Raw genomic sequence first — 12684 nt, forward strand, 5'->3', positions numbered from 1 at the left:
GCTCCGCAACAAGAGGCCATGACAGTGAGAGGCCTGCGCACCGCGATGAAGAGTGGCCCCCGCTTGCCGCAACTAGAGAAAGCCCTCGCACAGAAACGAAGACCCAACACACCCAAAAATAAATAAATAAATAAATAAATAAAAATTAAAAAAAAAAAACCAAAAAAACCCCAAAAAAGCAATAGACATTTATGTCCTCACAGTTCTGGAAGCCCGAAGTCAGGGTCAAGGTGCCAGCATGCCAAGTACTGGTGAGAGCTCTCCTCCCAGCTGCAGATGGCCCATCTTGATGCATAATCACATGACCTTTTCTCCCTGTGCGAGTGGAAAAAACCAGAGAGTGAGAGCAAGCCAGCTTTTCCCCTTCTTATAAAGCCACCAATCCTGTTGGATTAGGACCCCACCCTTATGACCTTATTTAACTGTAGTTACCCCCTAAAAGCCCTAGCTCCAAATATAGTCACATTGGGGGTTAGGCCTTCAATATATGAATTTTGGGAGGACACAATTCAGTCTATAGCAGGCAGAAAGAGAAGGAGGATGGTGAAGGGGGAGCAGAGAACCTATTCTCCAACCCTTCCTCCAGTGACACCTGCTTCTTCAGAAGACTGTCTTCTTTAAGAACAAGGGCAAATCCACTTGGTTTGTCTGTAGAATTATGGGAATGTGGAGATAATACAGTGCTTTTGTTTCATATGAGAGACAAATATTTTGGAATAATCAATAGTGAATTAGAAGGGAGGACTTGAGCATTCCAGGGCACTGAAGTTCACAAATGTGGGATTAATCACCAACATACCGTGAATCCAGTGGTACAAAATCATACATGACAAAGCTCACAAGCCCTGAAGGCGTGGCCTGTTCATTGACCTACTGGTGGTAAACTTGACTGCTGGTCAAACCAGATGCTTTTGTCAGTCTCCTTTTTACAGTTCCATATCCAGGTCATCAGGAATAATTTGCAAGTAGGTCACAGATTCATATCTGTTGCTGAAGTCAAATTACTGGCCAAGAGGACTGTGGGCCAGGGGAAGTTTTGCCTAGTCCATTGTGTAAGGGTGTTGCTATCAGAGTGTGAAAATAGGCCACCAGCTGAGATTTGACAAGCTGAGGTGCTGGAACTGTGATTCCAATTTGGAGTCATTTGTCACTTGCAACTTCATTAAAATGCAACTTGTGGACTCTCTTAGCTGAAAATTGACAAAATACTCCTCACTTTGCCAGAAGGTAGGTCTTCATTCTTTTGGGGGAAGATGATTACCAAAAGCAACATTTGTAGCTTATGTTGAGTGAAGGTAAATGTGACACCACAAATATGATAATATTCCTACTGTAAATTATGTAGAAATGGAATTAAAAGCTTTTATTCATTTCTTGCATGTAATCGAGGTCATAGACTCATGCTGTCTCCAAATAAATATTTCAAAGGCAAAAGTGAAATAGTACCCTGGGAGTCTAATTGCTCCTCTTTGAAGTAACTGTCATATAATCTCTCTTTACCTCTCTATTAGGTGGGCTTTATTTGAGTGGATGCAGAGATGGCTTGTTTCTGTTTGGGCAGAGGTCTGCAGACCAGATGACGGGTAATACCTGGACTCAGGTGTTTATAACTCATTCGTTTTTCCCCTTTTAATGAAATCACAATAACCAGAGGCCTATAGTAACTATAACTTCATAAATCAACCACATAAAAATAAAAACATCCTTGCCAAAAAAATAAGCAAGATGAAAAGACAAATGACAAGCTAGACACAATTATTGCAACTTATGTCACAAAGAGCTAATTTCTTGAATGGCTGCATCATTCAAGGTAGTTAATGTTCTAAAAAGTCACTGTGAACACTGTCTAGCAAATCCTGAGCCATTGCTACTGGGGAAACACAGGGGTCGTTTCCTGAGAGCTTTTGGTCACAACATTTTTGTCAACCAATCAATATATAAGCTAACCTGTTTTATGTGTGTTTCTGTTTAAAAACACCTTATTTAATATACTCACAGTCAACAGCACTATAACTCATGCCTGAATGAAGCTTGTCAAACACACATATTTTATCCATAGGGCACTTCACAGCCATCTTGCTCTAAGGAACACTAGACGGACTTTTGCACTGCACTTGGGGGGCCATTTTAAATAGCCAAATCGCCAACTAAAAAACACAAAAATGTAAAAGTGTGGCATTAAGTAGACCATGAAAAGGACATTTTTTATAGTATGGGAGCTGAAACAAGAAGGCAGGGCACAGCCTTGCTTGACCTCAACTGTGCACATTGGGTGACAGATTTTTCCCCTCTCTGTGCGTATCTGTGAATGGACACAAAAGCACGTTGAGTATTGATTTGGGGATTACAAAAAACTTTTAACAAGGGGGTGAATTCACCAATCTGGAATTCGTAAATAGTGAGATCTATTGTATATATGAAGAGTTTATAAAAATCAATAAGAAAAAGACCAGCTGCCCAATATAAAATGGGCAAAGGCAATGAAGAGACAGATCTCAGAGCAGGAAACACAAATGACTCCTAAGTGTATGAAAAGGTGCTCAATATCCCTCATATTAAGAGAAAGGCAAATTAAATTAAAATTACATTGAGATGCCATTTTAAAATCTGTCAGATTAGTGAAGATGGAAATTTTTGTTAAAATACTGTGTTAGAGAGGTTGTGAGGGCATAGGTGCTCTCATATTCTGCCTGTGGGAGTGTAAAATGATACGATATTAAATATGAGATCACTTGTTGCTTCACCTACCAATTCCATTTCCAAGAATTCATTCCATAGATGTATTTGTATCCGTGCAAAATGACACACATACAATGCTATTCACTGCAGCATTGTTTATAAAGGGAAAAGTCTTGATAACAATCTAAATCAATAACTCTCTGGTTAAAGGAATGGAACTTAGGTTGAAATGCTCCCTCTCTGCTGGTTTATGCCCTTCTGCATATAAAGATTCCCATGTTACTCTTATAAAGGAAAATTCTCTTCCCTTCCCCTTCTTCCTTTCTGGTTACTGTCATATCTTATTATTCTATCTTCTTTTCTCACCTAAGATGCCTGAACACAGGTCTCTGCATCCTGCCTCCCTCCTCCTTTCCCTCCTTACTGGGGGATTCCCAGGCCCCTGGGGTCCACAGTCCTGCTCTTTGGAAACTGCTCTGACAGAGGTAATCAATGTCTCCTCAGATGTTGTAGTCAATGGATGAGTTTCAACCATTATCTTAAAAGATTTCTTCTTAGCGTCACACTCTTAACCAGTCAATTCTTTCCTCTTAAAGTCCCCACTTCTGCTACGTGGGCGGCATGACTCCACTGTTTCACTCCTACTTCTTGGCTACCCCTTGTCAGCCCCCATTTTTCCTTTTATCCATTAAACACTCGTGTTCTGGGGAATACACCAGCTCCCCACAGCTCTTCTCATCCTAGTTTTTTCCTTTGAAAATCAGTTCAAAGAATTTTGACAAATGTCTACACTCACGAATCCACCACTACAATCCGGAAGCAGAACCATCAAACGTTTCCATTGTTGCGTATTCCTCCATCTGATCCATGACTCCAGCAACCAGTGAAATTCACATTTGGTCACTACTAATGTTTGCAATTTCTAGAATTTTATATCAGTAGAATCATACACTATGCACTCCTTTGTTTCTGGCTACTTTCACCCAGTATAATGTTTTGATTTATATTGTTTTTGAGTATCAGTAGTTGGTTTCTTTTTATGGTGGAGAACTTCTTCATTGTATGGATATGCCACATTTTGTTTCTCCATTCATCTCTTGATGGCCATTTACGTTTTCTAAAGCCTGTAAGGATATTTTTTTCAAATTTTGTTCTTAGTGCCATCTGCTAATTATTTCATTCATCTTTTGTCATTTACTATACTACTTGGATATGTAGTTACTTTATGTGCTACAAAAAAACAAAAATATGATTAAAAGTATATAAAGGACATGTATAATTACTTAGGATTAAAATTTTTCTAGTTTTTAATGATTTCAGGAATACCTCATTTTATTGCACTTTGCTTTACTGGACTTCACAGATAATTGTGTTTTTTTACAAATTGAAGGTTTACGGCAACTTTGTGTTAGGCAAGTCAACCAGTGCCATATTTCCAACACCATTTGCTTAGTTTGTGTCTCTGTGTCACATTTTGGAAATTCTCACAATATTTCAAACTTATTAATTATTATTATATTTGTTATGGTGATCTGTGATCAGTGATCTTTGTTGTTACTACTTCAACTCGCTGAAGGCTTAGGTGATGGTTAGCGCTTTATAGCAATAAAGTATTTTTTAAATAAGCCATGTACATTGTTTTTTAGGCACAATGCTATTGCACACTTAATAGACTACAATGTAGTGTAAACAACTTTAATATGCACTAGGAAACCTAAAAATTCTTGTAACACACTTTATTGTGATATTTGCTTTATTGAGGTGGTCTGGAATCTAAACCATGATATCTCCAAGGTATGCTTGTATTTCCCAAAGGAAATTGCTTCAATTAAGAATGTGTAATCTTTTCCTCCAGAGGTCACTTTTATCTCTGGGTCATTTTGTCACTTTGATGGCAGCAACAATGAAGATTTCTGTAGAAATACATGCTGACATATAAGTAAACCAGAAGCCTCTGACAAAGCTCCTTCTTGATTAGAAGAAATGGTACAAAACATTTATAGGAATTTCAGTTAAAGAAGTTGATAAATGAAGTGTAGGGTTGTCTGTTACCCAATTGAAATATAAGCTCTTGGAGACTTTCATTAGTTTTTTTTTAAGTGACAATCATCTCTTCTCACCCTGTTATTGTTTCCTAAACAACCTTGTCTACTTTCCTAGCTTTATTAACTACCGACATGTGAACAGTTCCTAAACCTCATCTCCAGTGGTGAATCCTCTACCCCATGCATATATTAATATTTTATGTCTCCACTTGGGTGCAATATAGGAACATGTCTGAACTGAATACAACGCCTCTAATATCCTCAGTCCCATTCTTGTTCTCTTCCTGTGTTTGAATTTATCCATTTGCACACACCCCCAACTCACCCTAAACCACATGTGGTCAATCATTAAGTCTTTCCAAGAATGTTCTGACTTTGCATCAGTCATGGTCCCAGCAGGAAACTGATGGCTTGCTCACATGGTGTAATTAAAGGGTGTAAAAACCACTGTGTAAAGGAGCAGTTTACAAAGTGTGGCCGTGGTTTGGGGAAACCAACAAGGATGGAGCCGTGCACAGCAGAGAGTGCCTTCCACCCTGGTCCTGGAGTGTACGGAGAGGGGGCAGTGAACAGGACCCCCAGAAAGTGGGGGGACAGAGGAGACTGCCCGATGGGGGTTGTGACGTCCTGGGGAGGGAAGCAGGGAAGCAAATTCTCAGACCTCACTTCATTTTCTCTCTTCTCCTGGTGCCTCCTACAGGCAGAAACCACTGGAAGCAAGCAGACAGGGGTCAGTGGATGCAGTCAAATAGCTCAGGCTTCTAGGTCGGTGAGCAAAGTGGAGCGGCCTGGAGAGCAGGCCTGGAGGGCAGATCTGGAGAGCCAGACGGAAAACATCCAGCACAGACTCCTTCTGCAGGGACGCAGCAGACAGCTGTTACTATTTATATTAGGGTTTTACTGACCTTGATGCAATTAGTGCATGTTGCCTTTCTCATTCTTTCTATCCTATTCCCTTTGGTTCTGGCTTTCTCCCACTTTTCTTCTAAACTGGCTTTCTGCCTCCGGCTGGCGCATACTTCCCAAGAGTTTTAGCATCCACTCAGCATGTGGCAGGGGTCCTGCTCTCTGGGGCACAGTGGCACTGTGTGTTGGTTGAAGCTGTATATTTCCCTCAGCAAAGGTCGGTTTCCTGGCAAACTTCCACCAGGGGAGTTATCTTCCCATAAGACTCTTGAGAATATCCCTATATTGTAGGTGACCTGAAATGGATAGATAATCAGGAAAGGGGGAGGTAAGGATTTTGTTTAGAAGCTGTGATTTCCTAATAATGTCTCGCTGTGACTAAACATCTTTTCTACAAACTTTCATCGATTTGGAGACAAGAAAACATAATATATCTTATTTTGAGAAATTCCACACAAAAGAGCCCTTCTGCTTATCGTATTTCTTCGTTTCTTCACTTTAAGGTGTCCTATTTTGTTCTTCTGAGGAGGTGGAACTAGAAAACAAGACCTCTTCTTTCAATTCTTTGCAGTCTGGTATTTTTGAGTTTTAAAAGACTGGTAAATAATTCGGGAATATTCTATAGAAAAAGAGAGCGTTTATCACGCACAGCTATTTCCTTGGGAAAATGTCACCTCCTCCATCCACAAGGTCCTTGTCAGGCCATCCTTCATGAGCTCCATGGTCAACTTCCCCAGGCTGGGACAGTCATAAAGTCTCATTCCTCTCGTGACATGATTGGGGGAGGGGTGGCATATGACCCCCCCTAAGGACCAATAAGATCCTTGCCTGGATTGATAGAAACTCTTAAAAGAAAGAAATTCCTTTTCATCTGAGGCTGTTCAGCTGGGTTGGTGTGACTCTGGAGCAGCTGTTTGCAATCAGGTTCTTATTTGCAAGCAGTAGAAACCGACTCGGATAATTTAAGCAGAAAAGACATTTAGGAAAATGTCACTGGGTATCAGAAAGAATCCCTAGGATGGCTGGAGAATCAGGTCCTATTGTCAACAACTGGGAATATGGCCCCCAATTATGCCCCAGGACAGGTCCGGTGAGGACACCATTGCCACGGTGGCTGAGCCTCGAGGTCTCCAGGCTGCAGAGCTGACACTGAGCACAGGACCCCGAGACCACCACGAATGTGAGCTCCTCAGGGAGAAGCCCACTCCATGTTCCTGCTCTTCTTTCTTCTCTCTTTCTTTGCTTTTTCTGTGTCTATTTCCAAATGTAGCACGGCTGTGTTTGGTCAGTGTCACCTGGGTTATATGCCTGAGCCCCAGCTGCAAAGGCGTTTGGGAAATGAAGCATCTGACATCGTCAGTTTCTGCAAAGGGAGGGCATGTGCCCCGCTGAGACTCAGGACGTGGGAAGGTCCCTAAAGTGAGAGGAGTTCCAGATGCTATGGAACAAAAGTCACGGGACAAGCGGTCTGCAAAACTCAGCCTAGGTAGGGAGGGAAGAAGAGCCAAGAAATGGAGAGACAGACAAAACCCAGATGACATGATTGAAGCCTCTGAATCTAGATGTGCTTCAACCTTTAAAAAAAAAAACAAACCCTGGCCTATTTATGTTAGCTGATGAATTCTTCTTTTGGCCTAAGTTACAAACTCCCTTTTGAGCTGAGCATCTGTCACTCGTCAACAAGAGCCTCCTGCCGTATATGGTGCTGCTTTCTTATTAGTGTCGAAATCATATTCTTGCCTTTTTATTGGGGAATTTTTCCTGAGTTTCCTCTGCCAGCACCTTCTGAGTACACTTGATTTCTTGGCCCATGGACAGGCCTGGGAGGAGGAGGAGGGAAATTACCCTGCCCGCCAACCAGCCTCCTTGTGGGGGGGGTCTGCCTCATCTGGGGACATGCTCCCTCCCATTCAATCCCCTAGCTTTTCTCTCACTTTTCTTCAGTCTCCTGGAGCTGCCGCTGGAGGCTGTCAGCCAACTGCACTGGTGGGAGACTCTTCCTTGAAGGGAGACCCAGCAGCACCCGTCCCTGTGAGGGTGCATGGAACGGTGGGTGTCTTTCTTGCTGCCTCGTGAGGACACCTGACCCAACAGTGATGCTAACGCAGAGGACAGAAGACCCTTGGTGAGTTGGAAGAAGAGCATTAAAGACAGTGTTTGAGGTCCTGGATCCAGCCATGCTTGAAATCCATTCTTGGGCTCTTCTGTAGCATTAACCAATAAAGTCTTTCCTTTTCCTTAAAAAAAAAAAAAGAATATTATTCTCAGCTGGCAAGCCTGTGAGAGCCATGCTCTGTGTCCAGTTGCAGGATCAAGATGTCCAGTTTGTCTCTAAAATGTGTGGGTTTGTTCAGGGGTCTGTCTGTAAGCACAGGACCAGGAGTCAGATCCTTCCCCTCCAGGAACTGGCATATCTGGGCCCTGTGGAACTAGTTTTTGAGTGTAGGATGCAACCCAAAGATTTATCTTCTGGAGGAGTGCATGTCTTGGAGCTGTGCCCTCAGACTCCAGGGCAGATCTCTTGTTGCAGTTCCCCCTTCATCCTTTGGTCCCCCTACTTCTTGGGCTTGCCCTGGTCACAAGGGGCCTTGTAACAGGGAAGAGCTAAATCAGACTCCACGGATCTGTTTCTTTGACTTTAACCTTTGCTTTTTGTTGCTTTTGTTATTATAATCATACATAATGGCCTGCCTCAGGGAACCCTGCCCACCTGTTAGTGCCTGCAAGAAAAAAGAAACTAACACATCCTCTCACAGAGGCTGGTCATTCCAGGAGATGTTTTATTTTGCAAAAGGTCATTCCTGGTAGCATCTTTAGGATTCTCTATGTATAGTATCATGTCATCTGCAAACAGTGACAGCTTTACTTCTTCTTTTCCGATTTGGATTCCTTTTATTTCTTTTTCTTCTCTGATTGCTGTGGCTAAAACTTCCAAAACTATGTTGAATAAGAGTGGTGAGAGTGGGCAACCTTGTCTTGTTCCTGATCTTAGTGGAAATGGTTTCAGTTTTTCACCATTGAGGACGATGTTGGCTGTGGGTTTGTCATATATGGCCTTTATTATGTTGAGGAAAGTTCCCTCTATGCCTATTTTCTGCAGGGCTTTTATCATAAATGGGTGTTGAATTTTGTCGAAAGCTTTCTCTGCATCTATTGAGATGATCATATGGTTTTTCTCCTTCAGTTTGTTAATATGATGTATCACGTTGATTGATTTGCGTATATTGAAGAATCCTTGCATTCCTGGGATAAACCCCACTTGATCATGGTGTATGATCCTTTTAATGTGCTGTTGGATTCTGTTTGCTAGTATTTTGTTGAGGATTTTTGCATCTATGTTCATCAGTGATATTGGCCTGTAGTTTTCTTTCTTTGTGACATCTTTGTCTGGTTTTGGTATCAGAGTGATGGTGGCCTTGTAGAATGAGTTGGGGAGTCTTCCTCCCTCCCAGCAATCCCACTACTGGGCATATACCCTGAGAAAACCATAATTCAAAAAGAGTCATGTACCAAAATGTTCATTGCAGCTGTATTTACAATAGCCAGGACATGGAAGCAACCTGTGTCCATCATCGGATGAATGGATAAAGAAGATGTGGCACATACATAAAATGGAATATTACTCAGCCATAAAAAGAAACGAAATGGAGTTATTTGTAGTGAGGTGGATGGAGTTAGAGTCTGTCATACAGAGTGAAGTAAGTCAGAAAGAGAAAAACAAATACAGTATGCTAACACATATATATGGAATCTAAGGGGAAAGAAAAGGTCATGAAGAACCTAGTGGCAAGACGGGAATAAAGATACAGACCTACTAGAGAATGGACTTGAGGATATGGGAAGGGGGAAGGGTAAGCTGTGACAAAGTGAGAGAGTGGCATGGATATATATACACTACCAAACGTAAAGTAGATAGCTAGTGGGAAGCAGCCGCATAGCACAGGGAGATCAGCTCGGTGCTTTGTGACCACCTAGAGGGGTGGGATAGGGAGGGTAGGAGGGAGGGAGATGCAAGAGGGAAGAGATATGGGAACATATGTATATGTATAACTGATTCACTTTGTTATAAAGCAGAAACTAACACACCATTGTAAAGCAATTATACTCCAATAAAGATGTTTAAAAAAATATGATTATGTGTATTTTTATAACAAAAAGAAATGAAAACTAAAAATTTGCTATTGATCTTAAAAAAAAAAAAAGTCATTCCTTTTACTTTACTTCCTCACCACCGCTCCCTCTCTGATTCTATAAAAGAAACTGGCATCCAGACCCAGATAAGATGGTTTTTCAGAGACACTAGTCTGCCATCTTCTCAGTCTGCTGGCTTTCTGAATAAAGTTGTATTCCTTGCCTCAAAACCTCGTCTCCGATTCATTGGCCTGTCATGCAGCGAGGGGAGCAAGCTTGGACTCGGTAACAGCGTCACCTCAGCTTCACAGGCAGGAATGGGGGTGAGGGCTGTACACTCCTTCCTGTCTGTGTGATGCCTTCCCTTCTCTGATGGCACTGGGGGTGAGGCCTTGAGACCTTTGGTCCAGGAGAAGTGGGTGAGAGGTAAAGGAATTTAGGGAACGAAACGGGGGAGGTCTAATGTCTCCTTGGCCTTCCAGAATGTACACCTTCCTCCTGGATGCCTGAGACACTCTGTGGAGAGCCTGGCTCCCTCATCGCATCTACCTGGGAGGCTGGAGAGCAGATTCTGTACATATCCAGCATGTCTGGGGTTTCTGAGAACTGGCCCCTCAACCCCAACTGTCCCTTCCTAGGGAACTGTGATAAATTTCCGACTGCCAAGAGCTGGCGAACGGGCAGAAGAGGGAAGGACAGGTTAAACCTAAGCTGGGCTGGCCTCTCCTCACTAGCTGGACCCCGAGGCACCTGAGCCCTGGCACACATGTGAGCTGATGAGGCCTTTTGTCGTCAGGAAGCAGCAGGTGGGCTATGATGCTCTGTGATGCAGCCGAGCCAAAGCCAAACGACTCTAAGACGTCCCTTAGCGCAGGGAACTCTGTAATAACCTAAATGGGAAAAGAACTTGAAAAAGAATAGATAGATGTATATGTATAACTGAATCACTTTGCTGTACACCTGAAACTAACACAACATTGTTAATCAACTATACTCCAATATAAAATAAAAATTAAAAAAATAAAATAAAATAAAAAGAAAAGACATCCCTTATCTTACCCCACCTTGGCGTCCGCATTTAGACTCTAAATCCTCTCTCTGCTTTTGGATTTGCAGTGAATCTACTGAGTAAATAGCAGATGCTAAGGACTGAGTGATGATATGTTTTTAACTTTTCAAACACGGGGATGGCATTTAACTTCTCTCAGAGCCTCCAGACTCTGGGCTGTCACACACTTGTTGGCCGCGTTTCCCTTTGAACCTGGAAATTTTTCAGCAGAGGTCGTAGTCAGCAGGTGGTGTGGAGCCCGGAGGAAGTGAAAGCAGGTTTTGACAATGACCTTTCCATTCTTTTTCTTTTTTAAATGTTTTTTTAATTGGGGTATAGTTGTTTTAAAATGTTGTGTTAGTTTCTACTGTACAGCGAAGTGGAGTTCCCTGTGCTACACAGCAGGTTCTTATTAGTTATCTATTTTATACATATTAGTGTATATATGTCAATCCCAATCTCCCAATTCATCCTTCCAGCCCCACTTTCCCCCTGACCTTTCCATTCTCTAAGACTTTTCCTTTGCCCATAAAAAGTTGTAGATTAACCTGATAGCAATATGTAAATCAGCTGTCTCCTTCCACTCATTTTCATCCATTGCTCTGCAAAACCCATCCTTCCTCTGGAAATGGAAGGAACTGAAGTAATTGTTCTCTGCCGAGGACAATGTAGGGATTTGGGCTCCTTGCCAAGTATGTTTCCTGCCAGGCCCACTCCTTCACTCGGTTTAATTATGAGCGATTGTTTGGGCTGTGATGTGAAGAAATATTAGAGAATGGAAAAAAAAGAAGAGCAGAGTTCAGAATATCCTGCTGTAACTGATTCATGGTTTGGCAAGAACTCTTCACTAGATTTTAAGCTTCAGCCTTGTGATGGGATCCTAGGGAGCAACCTTGCCATATAAGCACATAAAGCCCAATTCTCTGGTTTATTTTGAAAAGGGCCAAGGGGAAGCATTTGAGAAATGCAGGAATAACATCAGCCAGCCACGGGGTGAAGTTCTGTGTTAGTCATGGGCAGTGCCCTCCTCCGAGGGACTGAGGTTATTTCAAACTGGACATTCGCACCACCTATATTTAGCTGGTGTGTCACATTTTACTGCTTAGTTTTCATATATTTGACAAATCTCCCATTTTGCAGGAAGGCTCTGATCAGTTCTCATGGTTTGTGCTCAGGGAGGGACGTGGAGCTGAGCCCCGGGAGGAAGGTGGGGACAGATGCTTTTATTCCAGATCTGGGGCTGAATCAGGCAACCCCGAAGCAGAAGCATCAAGTGACCACTGATGGGAGAAGGGATGTGGGTGAGACAGACTGAGGTCAGACCACGGGGCATTTACTGTTTCTGTTTGTTGATTAATAAAGTAAAAGACTGAGAATGAAACATGCCACCTGCCATATCAGTAAACAAAGGATGTTGCAGCCATCAAGCCATCACATTATAGCCACCCCCACAGCGAGCCCTGAGGGAAATCAGGATGGAAACAGGATGCCCGACATCAAACCATCAGACACTGCAGCTGACCCCTCCCCAAGGGTTCACCTGAGGGGACTCAGGATGAGAAGGCATAGGACACTGGCCCCAGATAGCTGAGGTACATACCAAAGGAATGATTTCAGTGAGCCCAGACTCTTGCATCTTCCCATACATAGAAAAGCGCTAAGTTCCTTAACTTGAGATGTCTGGTTTCCTTTAATTAACAGTCATCTTTTGATGTTCCGACTACCTGGTTTTTGTTGCAAAAACTCCTGTATGTTCCGGCTTCTCCTACCTCTTCGGAGCCGTCCCTCAGAGATATTGGAGAGGCTGCCTCCCGGCCTTGAGGTCCTCGGAAAGTCCTCCAAATAAAATGTAATTCTCAACTTTTAGGTTGTGCG

General features: G+C 42.6%; 1 long non-coding RNA gene across 1 annotated transcript in view; it reads right to left on the minus strand.

Moving 5' to 3' along the window:
- Positions 1-12684, minus strand: part of LOC309608011 — a 52031-nt gene that overhangs the window by 16508 nt on the left and 22839 nt on the right. Inside the window, exon 2 of the long non-coding RNA XR_014232615.1 lies at positions 202-9190. This is a non-coding gene — a long non-coding RNA (uncharacterized lncRNA). The remainder of the gene's footprint in view (positions 1-201; positions 9191-12684) is intronic.

This window comes from Balaenoptera borealis (genome assembly GCF_965194805.1).
Source record: "Balaenoptera borealis genome assembly, chromosome: 12".
Classification (NCBI taxonomy): Eukaryota; Metazoa; Chordata; class Mammalia; order Artiodactyla; family Balaenopteridae; genus Balaenoptera; species Balaenoptera borealis.